The following is a 15,447-nucleotide window of genomic DNA, read 5'->3' as shown; positions in this document are numbered from 1 at the left end:
CCCCACAACCCCCAGCCAGAGACGTTACAATGTGGCACATAAATCCACCCGGAACATCATTAAGCGCACCTTTGGCCTCCTGAAGAGCCGGTTCCGCTGCCTCCACAAAAGTGGGGGGGCACGGCAGTGCGCACCTGTAACGTGCTGTAAGATCATTGCAACCTGTGCAATGTTGCACAACCTCGCAACTAAGAGGGGCACAGAGGTGAAATTGGAGGAGTATGAAGACCATGACGATGACCAGGCACTACCAGCAGCCAACACAGTTGGAGTACCAACTCCCACAGATGGAAGACAGAGACCGACAGAAATCACACACAACTACTTCTGAGTAAGTATGGAGACAAAGCATGTGTTGTACTTCAATGCACGTAGTTTATTTAGCACTACGTAGAAAATAAATGATCCAAAAATGTCACATACTAGTGTGCCTGGCACTACTGTGTGTACAGGGGTTACCTCACCCTCACATGTCCAACTGAACTTGCTGGACTCACTGCTTGCGCCCATGTACAGCCCCGCGTGCTGCAGGAGCTGGGCTGGGTTCAAAGTCTGCTGTGGCAGTGCCAGCACTCTGGCATCTGCTACTCCTCCTCACTTCAGGGACAGGGGTACTGGCCCTGCTACTAGTAGTGTCTGTGTCACCGACACCTTCTGCCCCTGTGGTGGCTGACTTCTTTGTCAGCAACACTTCCATCGCTGAAGTGACTCTCCCCATCCCCCGTGTGAGGTCAGTACAGCAGTGCACCAGCCCCTCCTGCATTGCAGCTGACCGGCGACACATAAGCGAAGTTGCATTTGCTAGTTGCCGTATGCCGCTTGTCTGCTGCTGCGTACGATGGCTCTCCCTGCGCCTTTGTGCACGGTCCTCCCGAAGTTCTTCACAGAGTGTCATGACAGACTGAGACATGTCCCTGACTCCCTCTGCCATGTCCCTCATGCTGTCTGCCATTGATCCTATTCCTTTGTTTATGTCTGTGAAGTTGGTGTTAAGAATTAGCATCTGCCTGTGTACTGCACTGATCCCTTTTGCTTGCAGACGCTGAACCTTCACCATTGTGGTCTCAAGGCCTTGGAAAACACTCTCATCATGGCCACTGCTGCCTGACTCCCAGGCCCTATGACGTCTTATACCTTCAGATGGCCTGTCAGGAGTGGATGTGTGAGCTGGTGCATTCCCTGACATAGACTGCCTTGACTCCTCACAATCCCCTTCCTCATCCGAGGATGTTTGCAGGATCCTATGCGGGGGACCCTCATGCCTCACTGGCCTAAGGATTTCGGACACCTCAGAGTATGCTGGTGTGTGTGTTTCTTCTGACGCAGGTAGTGGTGAGCCTATGAGCACAGGAGATGCTTCCAGTTGCATGGTGTCGTCTGCCTGTGGTATGTCTGTAGGTCTTGCACTGCTGGGCCCAGCATCCCTGCCTTCTTATTCACTGCTATCCCTTTGGGGATGTGTCTTCTCCCTCACCTGCTGTGACTTGCGTGATGTCTCTCCTGTGGACAGACATGGACAGTGTCTTAGTGGAGCTTTCACCGTGTACATCATGATTAAATAACATTTTGCCAACACTATTTTCTGCTCCTCCCATGTGTCTGATTGTATTGTGTGGCATGCCTGACGACTTTTCATGTTGACTGCTCATATGGGTATTCTTATGACTACCACTCCCATAATGCTTTGCTGGTGAGTACTAAAGTCTGAACTGGATTTCCTAAATACATAGCCACATTGGGGGAGGAACACAGGCAGGGGGCGTGGGATGATGTCCCTCACCTTTCTTAGCTGCAGCTCGGGCTGAGCTGTCTGCATCACCAATCCCCAGGACACAGTCTGGTTCCAGTGTGGACTCCACTAGCTCTTCCAGGTCTGTGAGTGGAGGTGCCTTGTTCTTCCCTCCACCTGTTAAATTTGACTCCTTGCTTCTTGCAGCCAGTTTCCTCTCAGTGGTGATCCTTAGATCATACCATCGTTTTTTCAGGTTTTCCACTTCACTGTTGGTAACTCCAATGGCATTGATTTTAGTCTGGATCCCCAGCCAGGTGCTTCTCTTGACAGCCTCTGGTACATGCAGGGACTGTTTTCCAAATATTTTTGGGTAGTGCTTGACTACCTCCTCCACCAAGACCTGCAGTTCTCCAGGGCTGAACTTCAGCTTCCTTTCCTCTCTGCACCTTCTTTTTGAGAGTCTTTGGGCTCCATGTCTTCCTGCAGGGCTCTGCTTCACAACTGCCTGTCTCTGTGTGTCTGCTCTCCTGTGTGATCAGTTACTCCTGCATGGGTGTGACCACTTCCTGGATGTGGGGTGGGGTCCATGCACAGGATTGGTCTATTGCTCTGTTGGTTGCCTGAGGGGTGGGATGGTGACACGTGATTGGTTGTATCTTAAACTGCCTGATATTTTGTATCCCCGACTCGGTATTTACCGATTCGGTAAATACCGAGTCGGTAGTTTCAATGCATTCCTATGGGCCTCCGGGCCCATAGGATTGCATGTGAGTTACCGATTCGGTATTTGCCGTTTCGGAATATACCGATTCGGTAAATACCGTGAAGGGGTTACAGATTTATACCGAATCGGTATATTTTACCGATTTTTGACCTACATCTCGTTTCACTTTTCGAAAATACCGATTCGGTAAAAATCGGTAATTTTCAGTCGGTAAAAATGTGTTACCTCCATCTGGCCCTTAGTCTTTTACAAGCACCAAGTGTAACACTCTGTAGTCAATACAGGGCTAAAGTTCTGATGTCCCTTTCTTTGGCACAAAAAAACAAGAAGCCCCAGCAGGGGACTTTGAAGGAGTTCTGAGACCATTTGCCAAATTTGTATAAAAATATTCCCTGGAAGCTTGTACACCCAGGATCAACAAGGAGACTGTTCACAGGTAAGGAACAATTGCTTCAGGCAGGATATTTATGGTACAAATGAAGTGTCAATTAGGAAGTAATTGCATAGTTAATGGTCCTTGAAATACATCAGGGATCTCAGAATAGTTGGCAGGAACCTCAGCGAGCTGAGTGATAGAGTGAATAGAATTCTCAGAGTAGAGTTCAAGCATCTCAAGAGACAAGTGGTCTGCAGTACAGTGGGAGACATAAAACTCCAAGCCCTTAAAGAGAGTCCTTGCAGACCAGTAGAGGTAAGGGTTGTATCTCACCAAACAGTTGATTCCTAAAATATTCGGATGGCGGGGAGAGGGAATCAAATCAAATGTGAGAGTCTTGTAATGGCGGGCTATTCTGAGAGGTAAAGATTGGATTTCCTCTACAACTAAGCCTAAAGCCACTAGAATCCCATTCACAGCTTCTACAGCCACTAGTACCACTTTGGTGGTGACTCAGACATGATGGTGTGAGGTCCAATAAATGTTCCTATGCAAATTAGAAGCTCAGTAGTCAATTAGAATGGGAGCCAGAAGATGTTTGGGTTGGATTAAACACTCTCCTTGCAGGAGAACAAAGCCAGAAAACTCTAGACTTGAAATCAGGGCTCATTTATTATAACTCCCCTCAATTCTCTGCTTTAAGGGCAAGCTCCTTAGTTTCCTGACATCTGTGAAGAGGAACAAGTCAAACAGGGCGGAACTCAACAGTTGACCTTCTTGAACACAATACATACATAACCCTAGTGTTTGTCTTTTTACCTCTCTTCCTTGGATAAGGAAAACAAAGTAAACCCCGATTGCATGGGTTCATCTTCAGGCTCAGGAGGCTTGGGGACAGCCTTGATTGGCGTTTTATAGGTGGACTTAGACGAGGATTGTTTCCTACATTCCAGACGACTTTCGTGAAGATGACTGGCTGGTAATCTGGAGGACTAACTGGATGAGACCTAGAGGGGTAGGTGGTCTGGCAACCCTTTCGAGAACACCCTTTCGAGTTCAGACCTTTTCAAAAAATGGTGAAGAGAATTGATTTTGTCCAATCTATTTCTCTGCCCAACCCTTTGAATTTTTATGAAGAAGTATAAAGATCCAATGAACTTTGAGAAAGCTCCAGGATCTCTTCTTGGTTGGAGAATTTGTGGTCTTGGTGTTCAAATACCATTTTAAAGTCACCAAGGAAAGCCGAGAAGTTGTCCTGGCATTTAAAACTAGGACAAGACATTCCCGAAGGTATTACTCACAATAAATTCAAACTTTGACCTATCAGAAGCATAGATGTGGGGGTTTAAAAGTGAAATATACCTGAGGTAATTAAAGGCCAGAAAGGCCTTTTATTACCTCAGATTTCCATTGAATTTTATCTCTGCCAGACTAGCCAGCTGAGGTTTCAGAGAGCCTCATTTTAAGAAGGCAAGAGCACAGAAAACACTGGACCCTGCTTCGAGGTAAGCTTTTCAAATATTTTTATTTCTAAACCTGCTGCCCCCTTGCTCTGTGCGACCCCCTGCAAGCACTCCATGACACCCCTGTGATCCTTGTGGCCCCCGCATCCACCCCACCCGCAAGCCATGCGGATGCCACTGTTGTAGTGTGGGATTATTTACAGCTACCTGTAGCTCTTGCACTTAGGCCATTTCTTGGGCTTGGTCAATGCCTAGAGTACATTGGCATTGCAACCTATAAAGAGCTGGTCTGGGCGATGCTTGCAGAGTCATCTTTGTTCATTCATTGTTCCTGAGACAGTACCTGGCACCAGATTGAACAGGAAGTCTAGGACTGCTCCATGAATAACCCAAGGAGAAGAAAATGGATCCCAGAAAACACCTAGTTGATCAGGTGAAGTGTTGTATATTGCTTTCTTGTTCTCTATGGTTTGTTCTCTATGCTCTTGTTTCACATTCTAGATTTTAGATGGCTCTGACTCGTGGGGTTCCATGTGAGTCAGTTCTGTGCCTGGCCAGCAAGCGTTAGGGAGACTGCTGTTCCTTGCTCCATTAAACTGCAATTATTACAACTACAGAAGCATCTGCTTATTTTTATATACAACAATTTTTGGCGATGTTTTACCTGCTGCTGGCCAGAAGATCATCGGAAGTGTTTGCAGTCAAGGAGTGGAGTCGGGCGTTTTTGAAAATCCCGTGGTTCATTAGTGTTTCCTTCTCTCAAGACCCACGACGTGTAGAGTATCTTCAGAAGGAATTTGTGTCTGAGTGAAATTTGCGATTTTTTTTTAAGGAGACTGAATTCGGCAAGTAATATAGATTCAACGGACTGTGAGTAGCCTGCGTGGTTTGAATCCAGAAAAAAATTATTCTGTTATTGAGAAGGAAGCTTTAGCTTCAGCTTGGGGTATGCATTAGTTTCGTAATTAATTGTGGGGTACAAAATTCAACTTAAAAACTGATCACAGGCCTCTTGGTCGCATTTTTTCACCTGGAGAATGTAGTTCTGGTCCTCCTAGACTTGCTAGACTTGCTGGGAAGTTACAGGAGTACCAATTTGAAATTTCTCATTTACAGGGTTGGAGAAATGTTCAAGCAGATTGCTTGTCAAGACTTTCTGTTCCTATTGCAACTGGTTGTGTGGATTTTAGTCTTCACAACACTGACTCTAATGTTGCATGGATTGATGATATTGTTCATCTTGGTGAGGGTTCATTTTCAAAAGAAGAATGGGTTGATGCCATGACAGGTGATATTGTTTTAAAAGAAGTTATCGAATTAATGAAAGTTGGGTCAAGAAGAGAGAGCTGTGTTACTGTTAGTGCCAGGCCATATTTGAAAATAAATGATGAATTATCTGGTATACACCCGTTACAACGCAACTTTTACTCCGCACTACCATTACAACGCAGGCATTACAACGCATGACATTACAACGCATTGCGCTGGGGGGCGCTCTAGGATAAGAGGTAAGTTTAATTTACTATCCAACACCTTCCCTAGGGTCCACGGGGACTGGAGTTAGAATAGTAAATTATACTTACCACTATCCAGCACCTCAAAGCGCTATGCGTTGTAATGGTATGCGTTGTAAAAACCGCGTTGTAATGGTATGCGGAGTAAAAGTATGCGTTGTAACGACATACATCCGAATTATCTTTGTGTAGTGATTTTGTCTTGTTTCGTGGGGAAAGATTTGTTCCACCTTCCTCCTTAAGACCTAGATTGATTGGCTTAGCACATGAGGGTCACCTTGGTCATACTTTGACTCAACAGCGCTTAAAAGCTAATTTCTGGTGGCCAGGGTTAGATTCTCAGGTCTCCTCTTGGGTTGAGTCTTGTTCTTTCTGTAAAGAAAGTGAAAAAAGGTTGAAGGTTGCTGAAGGCTCAAAACTTGGGAAATTATCCAATCCCAATCTACCTTGGCATACTTTGTGTATTGACTTTATTGGTCCAATGGGAGAGTTGCCACTGTCGCAGCGTTTTGCCATAGTTTCAATTGATCTTTTCAGCAAATGGCTTTCATAGAATTTTTAAAGGACATTACCACTGAGACTACCATTCAGCATTTGAGGTCTTTATTTCAACAGGAAGGGTTTCCTAGCGTTATTATTACAGACAATGGCACACAGTTTGTGTCTCATGCCATGTGTTCTTTTCTGAGAAGTTCTGGTATCACACATCATAGGACTTCTTTTAATAATCCGCAGGGCAATGGTTTGTGTGAGTGCTTAAACAGACTTGTTAAAGGTACTATCCGAATGGCTCTCACTCAGAGAACGAATGTTAATGATCTAGTTCAAGATATGGTGTATGCGTATCGTACCACTTGTCATGGTCTAAATGATAAATCACCTTTTGAAATCATGCATGGAAGGGTTCCAAGCACCAAGTTAACACCATCATGGCTAAAAAAGTTAATTTCTGATGATGATGATCAATTTGATGTCAATGATTCACAAATTTCTTCTCTGAAAATTTGTAAAGGTGATTTAGTTAAGGTAAAGCCTGGGAGAGTTACTAGTGGCTTATCTAAGTTTCGAGGGCCTTTTGTAGTAAAAAATGTTTTTCCCCAATATGTTACCCTTTCTAATGGTGGAAGATGGAATTTGAGGAGGGTGGCTGTGTATCAGATGGGTAAAGATGGTAACTTTGAGAAAAGTGTCAATAATGAAGGGAATAGTGGTTATATGTTCTCTTCTTTTGATGATTCTTCTAGTTCTTCCAATTCTCGTTCTTTACCTTTTCCCAGGCAGATTGATGGTGGTGGTGATGCTACAGAATCGCTCCACAGCAGTTGTACTTCTAACCCCTCTATTCCTAGCATTGCTTCCAACCCTGCTAGTGTCAGAAGTTCAAGGTACCGTAGGCCACCTTTGTATCTTAATGACTTTTATTGTGATTAATTTATTTACTTTCCTTTTCCTGTATTTATTCGTTTATTTGTTTTTGTTTTAAGAGGGAAGATGTGTTGTATATTGCTTTCTTGTTCTCTATGCTCTTGTTTCACATTCTAGATTTTAGATGGCTCTGACTCGTGGAGTTCCATGTGAGTCAGTTCTGTGCCGGCCAGCAAGCGTTAGGGAGACTGCTGTTCCTTGCTCCATTAAACTGCAATTATTACAACTACAGAAGCATCTGCTTATTTTTATATACAACATGAAGCAACAGAGTAACGAGCGAAGAAACTTACTACAGGAACTGGAGAGGCACAGTGTTCAAAGAATCCAGTGAGCTAGCAATAATTCAGAAACAATTGTGACGCAACTTGACTTCACAATTGAGCTCCTTTTATAGCAGAGAAACAGGCTGTGGCTTTTTTTTTTTAAAAGGTTCAGTCATCATGGATTACAGAAAAAAGTGATAAGTAGCATAAACATATATTTACTAAATAGTATGGCAGCTATCAGGGAGTAAACAAAGCATGGTGTTAAGATCCTTAAACAAAATTCTTAATCTTTTGCTCCATGCGGCATATGCCAGAAGCTGCCATGCAGTACGTCGCCTCATAGTCCTTTGCACAGTCAGGAAGCCTGACACGAACAGGAGAAAGAAAAGTTGCAATGAATGAGGACGCTGTTAAGTAACCACACAGCTGGATTACTTAAGTATCTTTATTGAGTTAATTGATGAAAGAACAGGTAGTGCCAGGAACACAACTGGAAGGATCCGCAGTCAGTCTATAACTGCTCGTCTACCTGGAACACACTTACACAGTACTGTTCTAAGCTCCAACACCACGAGCCTTAAAGTAACACATACAATATTAACAAGAGCAACATAACACATCCCCCCTTACAAAATAAAACAAAATTTAAAAAAAACAATAGAACAATAAAGAAAACATAATAACATACTAGACACCCATCCAATAAAAACTCACATGACATACTCCGCCACTACGTTATCCCTACCTGGCATGTAACTCAACTTGTAAATATACTCTTTCATACGCATTGAAATTCTTGCAAGTCTGGCTGATGCCGTAGCGGTCCCTTCTGTGGACAAAATATGGGCCAACGGTTTGTGGTCCGTTCGAATATGTACCATCTTGCCCCATACAAAAGCACGAAAATGCTCTATAGCCCATGCACAAGCCAGAGCTTCTCTTTCTATGATGGGATATCTACCTTCAGCTGGTGACAAAGCCCTGGATGCAATCAAAATATTCCTTTCTTTCCCATCACCACCAACCTGCGAAAGTACTGCATCCAAACCCTTATCACTTGCGTCCGTAGTCAGCAAACAATCCAAATTAGGGTCAAAACAAGAAAGTGAACTCACTTTCTGTAAATCCATCTTAATCTCTACAAACTCCCTTTCACACTGCTTGGTCCATTCAAATCTCGCATTCTTCTTAAGCAATGATCTGATGTTATAAACTTTCGAAGCAAAATTATTAATGAATTTTGCGCAATATTCCGCCATCCCTAAGAATGATTTAATCTCTTCTTTAGATCTTGGGGCTGGCGAAGCCACGATATTTTCAACCAAAGACACCTTAGGTCTGACACCATCCTCACTAATCACATGACCAAGGTAAGAAATACTCCTCTCTCCAAATTTACATTTTGTTAATTCCACTGTCAAACCAGCTGTACTCAAAATTTCAAACACTCTCATCAACTTAGCATCATGGTCCTCTTTGTTAGTTCCAGTAATAAGAACATCATCCTGGAAAAAACATACACCTTCCATTTCACCAAATAACTTGTGCATTAATCGCTGAAAACAGCTCAAGCTGATGCCAAGCCAAATGGCATTCTCCTAAACTGATAACATCCGAATGGCGTGATGAACGCCATCAGATGTCTCGATTCCGGTTCCAAAACCACCTGGTGATAGGCAGCAGAGAGGTCAAACGTTGAGAACCATGTTGCCCCTCTTAAAGATGAAACCATCTCATTTATTTTTGGTAAAGGGAACCTTTCTATGACAATGTTTTTATTTAGATGGCGTAAATCAATGCATAAACAAATCTTTCCGTTGGGCTTCCTCGCGACAACAATCGGAGAAATCCATTCCGATGTGTCCACATCCTCAATGACCCCCTTAGACAAAAGAACTTGAATTTCTTTCTTCACTTCCTCCCTTATTAACATTGGAATGGGTCTGACATTGTGCACTTTTGGCTGAGCGTCCCCTTTAAGCATAATCCTGTGCTCAAACCCTTTCAATTTCCCCAACTTTTGACTCACAACACTGGCAAATTTATCTTTCAAAACATCCTCTATTTTGCTGCACTCATCTAGTACCAGCACTTTCTCTTTACTATTTGGATCTAGGATGATATGAAGGTTTTTCTGATCATGCCATCCTAGCACAGATGGCCCCTTTTTTGCTATATATAATTTTCCTCTTGTCATTCTTCCTTTAAAAAGAAAAGAGAGCCATCTAAATTCTAACAAATGTATCCTCTCACCCGTGTAACCCACTTGTTTCACATCAGATGCATTCAGATGATCCCCTATTTTGTGTACGAATTTCTTTTTCCACACTTCTTCGTTTACAATGGTATATGGGGATCCAGAATCTGCATACACCTTAACCATTATACCACCCAGAGACAAATCACACATTGGTTTCCCTTCCATTGCCTCATCGCTGATATTAAGCATATAGGCCTAGATGTATCAAGCCTTTTGCGATTCGTTAAGGCCAAAATTCGCAGAATTTCGGCCTTAAGGAATCGCAAACGGACATTTAGCATCTTTTGGGATGGATCACACATTAGCAAAATAAGGAATCGCATAAAATTGCGATTCCTTATTTTGCTTATGCATTTAAGGAATCGCAATTTTGCGATTCCTTAAATGGCATGTATGAAACTTTTTTAACTTGCGAATTCGGGTTAAGGAATCGCAAATTAACACCAACTTGAGGTTCGTGTTAATTTGCGAAATCCTTTTAAAAAACAAAATATGACTATTTTGAAGGTGGCATGTGACACACATACATGCCCATAGGGCATGTATGTGTGCCATATGCACACACATGTAAGTTTCAGGGGTGCAGCAGGGTGTCCATGAGACACCCCTGCACCCTTGAAATAATTCTCAAATTGCGATTAGCAAATTGCGAATTCGCAATTTGAGAATTACTGCACAATCATTCCTATGGGCCTCCTGACCCATAGAAATGACTGGGAAAATTATTCCTTAATTGCGATTAGCAATTTGCTAATCGCAATTATGGAATTTTAAGGAATCGCTAAAAAACAGCGAAATTCTACATACATACCATTTTGCACTTCTCAAATAGCGATTCCTTACCAATCGCTATTTGAGAAGTGCAAAATGGTTTCTTGATACATCTGCCCCATAGTTCCCTCTTACATTCTTTATGCATACTTCATCATCATCATCACTCTCTCCTGTATTCAATTCCTCACTTCAAATACATTTAACGTTACTACGTCTGCTACACATCTTGCTAAAATGTCCAACTAATCCACATATGCCACACTTCTTCTTCAAAGCAGGACACATCTTGCTGAAAGCCAAATGTTTCCGGCTGTCGCAACGATAACACCTCCTTTCCTCTGCATTCCTATCTCTTCCTTGACTCTTAAACGGTAGGCTAGTTCCTTTCCCTTGAAATTGTCTGTTCGTATTTTTTGAAACACTCTGGATTTTAAATACTGCTGATGCTGTTTTTTCAGAATCCTTTTCCGTATCTTAAACCACATTGGCACATCTACCCGACATTTCCGATTTCCTCATAATGGCAAGTACATCATCTAAAGGTGCGTCTCCATTCACCCATAACCGATCTTGTATAGGTGAATTGTCATTGTGCATGACCAGTTGGTCCCGGATAAGATCATCATGTAGGTTACCAAATTTGCAGTCAATTGCCAACTTCTTCAAATCATCCAGCCACTCATATACTAATTCCTCCGTCTTTTGCTTCCTCTGGACGAATTTATGTCTTACTACACCAATACACACCTTAGGTGCAAAATATCTGTCCATATCATTCAAGGCATTTTCAAAGTCACTCAAATCTGCATTCACAACCTTTTGCATACGTGAAAATGTTTTTAAACCTTTGGGACCTAGTGAATGCAATAATATTTTCTTCTTCTGTTCAGCCTTCATTTTCCTTGCTTTGTCGATAGCACAAATGTAATTAGTAAAATATTCCTTCCATTCTACCCATTTGATCTCCGGTTGCGATCCTGTGGACCAGAAGGGCTGTGGAGAACTTATGGTAATATTCTGTTGAGCCATATCCTCTTCAACTTCAGCCCTATGCTGATCACCTCCGTCCATAAAATGTGCTTCCAACACAAACAAGTCTTTGGACCTTCTTATTAAATTCACCACACAAAAAAAATATATATATATGCTTTTAATATTATGTTTTTTTAAAGTGTCCCGACTTCCTCACCTGTTCTTTCCGTTTATCATGTATATTCTATTTAATAAATACTTTTCGCCGAATATCGTGTTTTCTTTATAATCGATGTTCCAGTTCACCAAAGATCGTGTTTTCTTTTTTTTTTTAAATCTCCGATGTTTCTAGTACTGATTTCTCCCCGCAAAATGGCCGCCACGCAAAGGTCAAGCTACATGACCCTGCGCAATGACATCATCACGCACGTCGACGTCTTTGTGTTTACGATGCGATGGCTGGCAACACTCGCGCTGAATGCTGCTAACACTTGCGCTAACGGCAGACTTTCAAATGATGCATGTCAGTTTCAATTGACCCAATAAGTTAATAAATGTGACAAGGATTTGTTTTTTCCTACCTTGTGAGTGCTATGAACAGCACGCCAATGGAGATTGTAGTAAAATTAGTACGATGAATATTTCCAAAAGTTTCGTTTTTTTTTTCTTTCCGTTTCAGAGTTCCGTCAAATAGTCAAAATCCATATGTTAACTTCATCATCCGCGTTTTCCCTCGTCGCCACTTGTTAAGTAACCACACAGCTGGATTACTTAAGTATCTTTATTGAGTTAATTGATGAAACAACAGGTAGTGCCAGGAACACAACTGGAAGTATCCGCAGTCAGTCTATAACTGCTCGTCTACCTGGAACACACTTACACAGTACTGTTCTAAGCTCTAACACCACGAGCCTTAAAGTAACACATACAATATTAACAAGAGCAAAATAACAGACGCGGCCACATCCTCGCTGAAAAGAATCTACTCTGAGGCGTGGAGACATTAGAAGAAACTGTTGCAGCATAGTACGCGTGGTATACAGGTAAGGAGTATTGCCTTACAACACTTGTAACAGGATTCATATGTACTTATGATCTTAAATTGCCAACTTGGCTCCTGTTTGGAGTTAGTAATAGTGACAGCTGTGTAGAGGGAAAACAATGTAATGGTGTACAAATTATTTTTAAAATGGGATTTAAGAGAAATCATAAATCTGGAGATGCGTCTGAATGCTACGCCACCCTAGAGGTGGTGTAGTGAGGCGCAACGAGGAGAAATGTTTTCATTTCTCCTCTTTCTCTTTCAATGCGTGCTGCATTCTACAGCACGCATTGAAAGAGGAAAATGCCTGTAGTTATTGTTTTTGTGCAGGAAGGTGCCCCTTCCTGTACAAAAACAATCTCCCTACGACGCTGGCATCCTTGCACCATGGTGCAATGGTGCCTGCGCCAGCGCATGGCTACAGTTTGTGCGTCACCGCAGGGGGAAGCACAGAGATGCAACATATTCTTGTAAATATGTTGCATCCCTGTGCTTCGGAAGTGCCGCAGCGTGACGAAGCCAAAGGGCTTGCGGTTGAATGATGCGGCAACTCCTTGTAGATCTGCCCCATAGTTTGAAAAGAATATGTTTCCTTAATAAAAGTACATAAAAACATTGAAATTGTTGTCAGTTCTAACATGCTTCAAATTATATTTTAAAATATCTCATAATTAAGAAAATATTCTATAATTACAGATATTAGAAATGAGAAATCTAAAATACTAAATTTGACGAAGGTTGAAAAAAACTAGTAATATCATTGAAAGGAGGGAAGAGAAGCCGAATTACAGATACGTGAAAGGAGATGTTATTCACTGAACCCAAGAATGAGCAGGAAGCACATTCCTCCGACGAGACTATCAGTCAAGCTATCTCAGGAATACACAGGACAATGCTGCAGCGGTGCACAGGTGTGCAGCGTCTCCTAGACCGGAGTGGTGCGCAGCTTTCATCCCACGATCGTGACGTGTCATGTCAAACAAGATGGCAGCGCATACTTCAGCGTGATTGGTTATGTTAGCGACCTCAGAGCAGCGGAGGCCAGACAGAATAGACATTTCACCACATTTGATTATCAGGAGGGTCAGAGCATCTCCTTCAGCAGGAACACATAATGATGCTGTTCTCTGTTTAACTCTTAATTAACCTGACGAATGAAAAGTCTTCTTCATTCTGGAACCACGTCACCTGTGCATGCCGTTTATCTGATATCGTTAGGGCACTTATTTGATTGCCACTTGGTGAACTCTTTTCTCTTGTTTTTTTAATTTTCGTGCTCTGAAAAAATTTAATAACCTCCTATTTCGATGCCAGTGGAGCTGGGATGTCCAACTTTCACACAGTGCTCATTTGTACACTTGCAACGACATATTTTATAAAGAATCAATGCAGAACAGATTACATTTTGACCCTAGATTTGCAACAATTTAGTCCTGCATTCCAAGAGGCCTGGTTTCGGCGGAAGTAATTATACACTCCTGAAAGGAAGGACACCATGATTATAGTTTACTTCTGTGGTACGGAATTACTGAGGAGTACAAATGGAACCCTGAACTCCAACTGGAAATGGGGAACTACCGAGGGAATCAATAATTACTGGGTCGAGTCCAATGATTCTACTTAGGAGCTTTTTTTATAAAACAAAAACTTTAGTAATGTTTAGTGGATGGCCAGTAAATTGATGGAGACTATACTCCAAATATTTAGGGGCTGATCACAATGGCGAGGAGACCATCACCGACAGGCTGTCGGTGGCAGTCTCCCCACCTTTTTAATCAACTTTACCTTCCGCCACATTTTGGTGATGGGCGTTGTGTGACGATTGGAAAGACCTATCGCCACGGATCTGGCGGGTCCATCAGAGGAGCTCATAGTCCCTACATTGCTGGTGGCGCCAACCAGGCACTGCCATAGGGATCACAATGTCTCTTACCCGCCAGCCTTTCCATGGCGGTTAACCCGCAATGTAAAATCTGGGGGTAAGGGACAACGGGGCCCGTAGCGGGCCCCTCTCTCCCCATTCCCAACAGACATGTGACCTGGGGGGCACCTATGATGCCCCAATACATATCCCTACAACACGTGGCAGGCAACGCATGGTGCCTGCCACGTAGTGCAGGGATATGTGTGGGGTCTCTGTTTTGTCTTGCGGGACAGCACAGCACCCTCTGCAATACAAAACACGGTCAATGCCACCTCCACAGTGGCGGTCACATTATAATTAGTCCTGTGGGACCCGCGCCTTGTAGGTGGCCGGTCCCAATCCTCAATACCATGGCGGACGGACTAAAGTCAGTCCGCCATCGTAATCAGCTCCCTAATACCTTGACACGAACCACCATGACAGCAGTTCCTGTCAAGGTACAGAAATCACCACTAAGCCAGTAATGATCAATAAATATGGCGATGGTAGTCTGTGAATGTGGCGGACTCAATGTCCTCCATCAGCCTGACATACTGCACTCCATCTCTCAAACTTTCTATCTGGCCTTATTTGTTAACATTTATGAAGTGAGCATTGTTCAAGCTAGGCTCATTAATTCTCCACATGTTCAGACATACGCTGTAAAAGAAGCTTTTTATCTCTGGAAAGCAAGTGCCAAAAAACCTATATAAATATTGATGATCTAAACCCTTCTTTTTACTTAGCACTCTGATCTTTCCATTAAAAAATGTCTTTAAAGTCAGGAATATTAAAAGGAAATTTAACACTAGCAGTAAGTGGTTTAGTATACATATAGGTCAACGGAAACAAAACATCAGTCTTGTTGTGTCACATATCTTCCAATCAATTTGACACAACTTTTATTTAATTTTCTTTAATCTGAAACAGACCTAACTGAGGCATTCTGGTTTGCTCATTGTTCAAAAGTACATACTCTTATATAGCTAGAAT

The sequence above is a fragment of the Lissotriton vulgaris genome, chromosome 4_1 (assembly GCF_964263255.1).
Source record: "Lissotriton vulgaris chromosome 4_1, aLisVul1.2, whole genome shotgun sequence".
NCBI lineage: Eukaryota > Metazoa > Chordata > Amphibia > Caudata > Salamandridae > Lissotriton > Lissotriton vulgaris.
Note: the sequence above shows the minus strand (reverse complement) of the source record.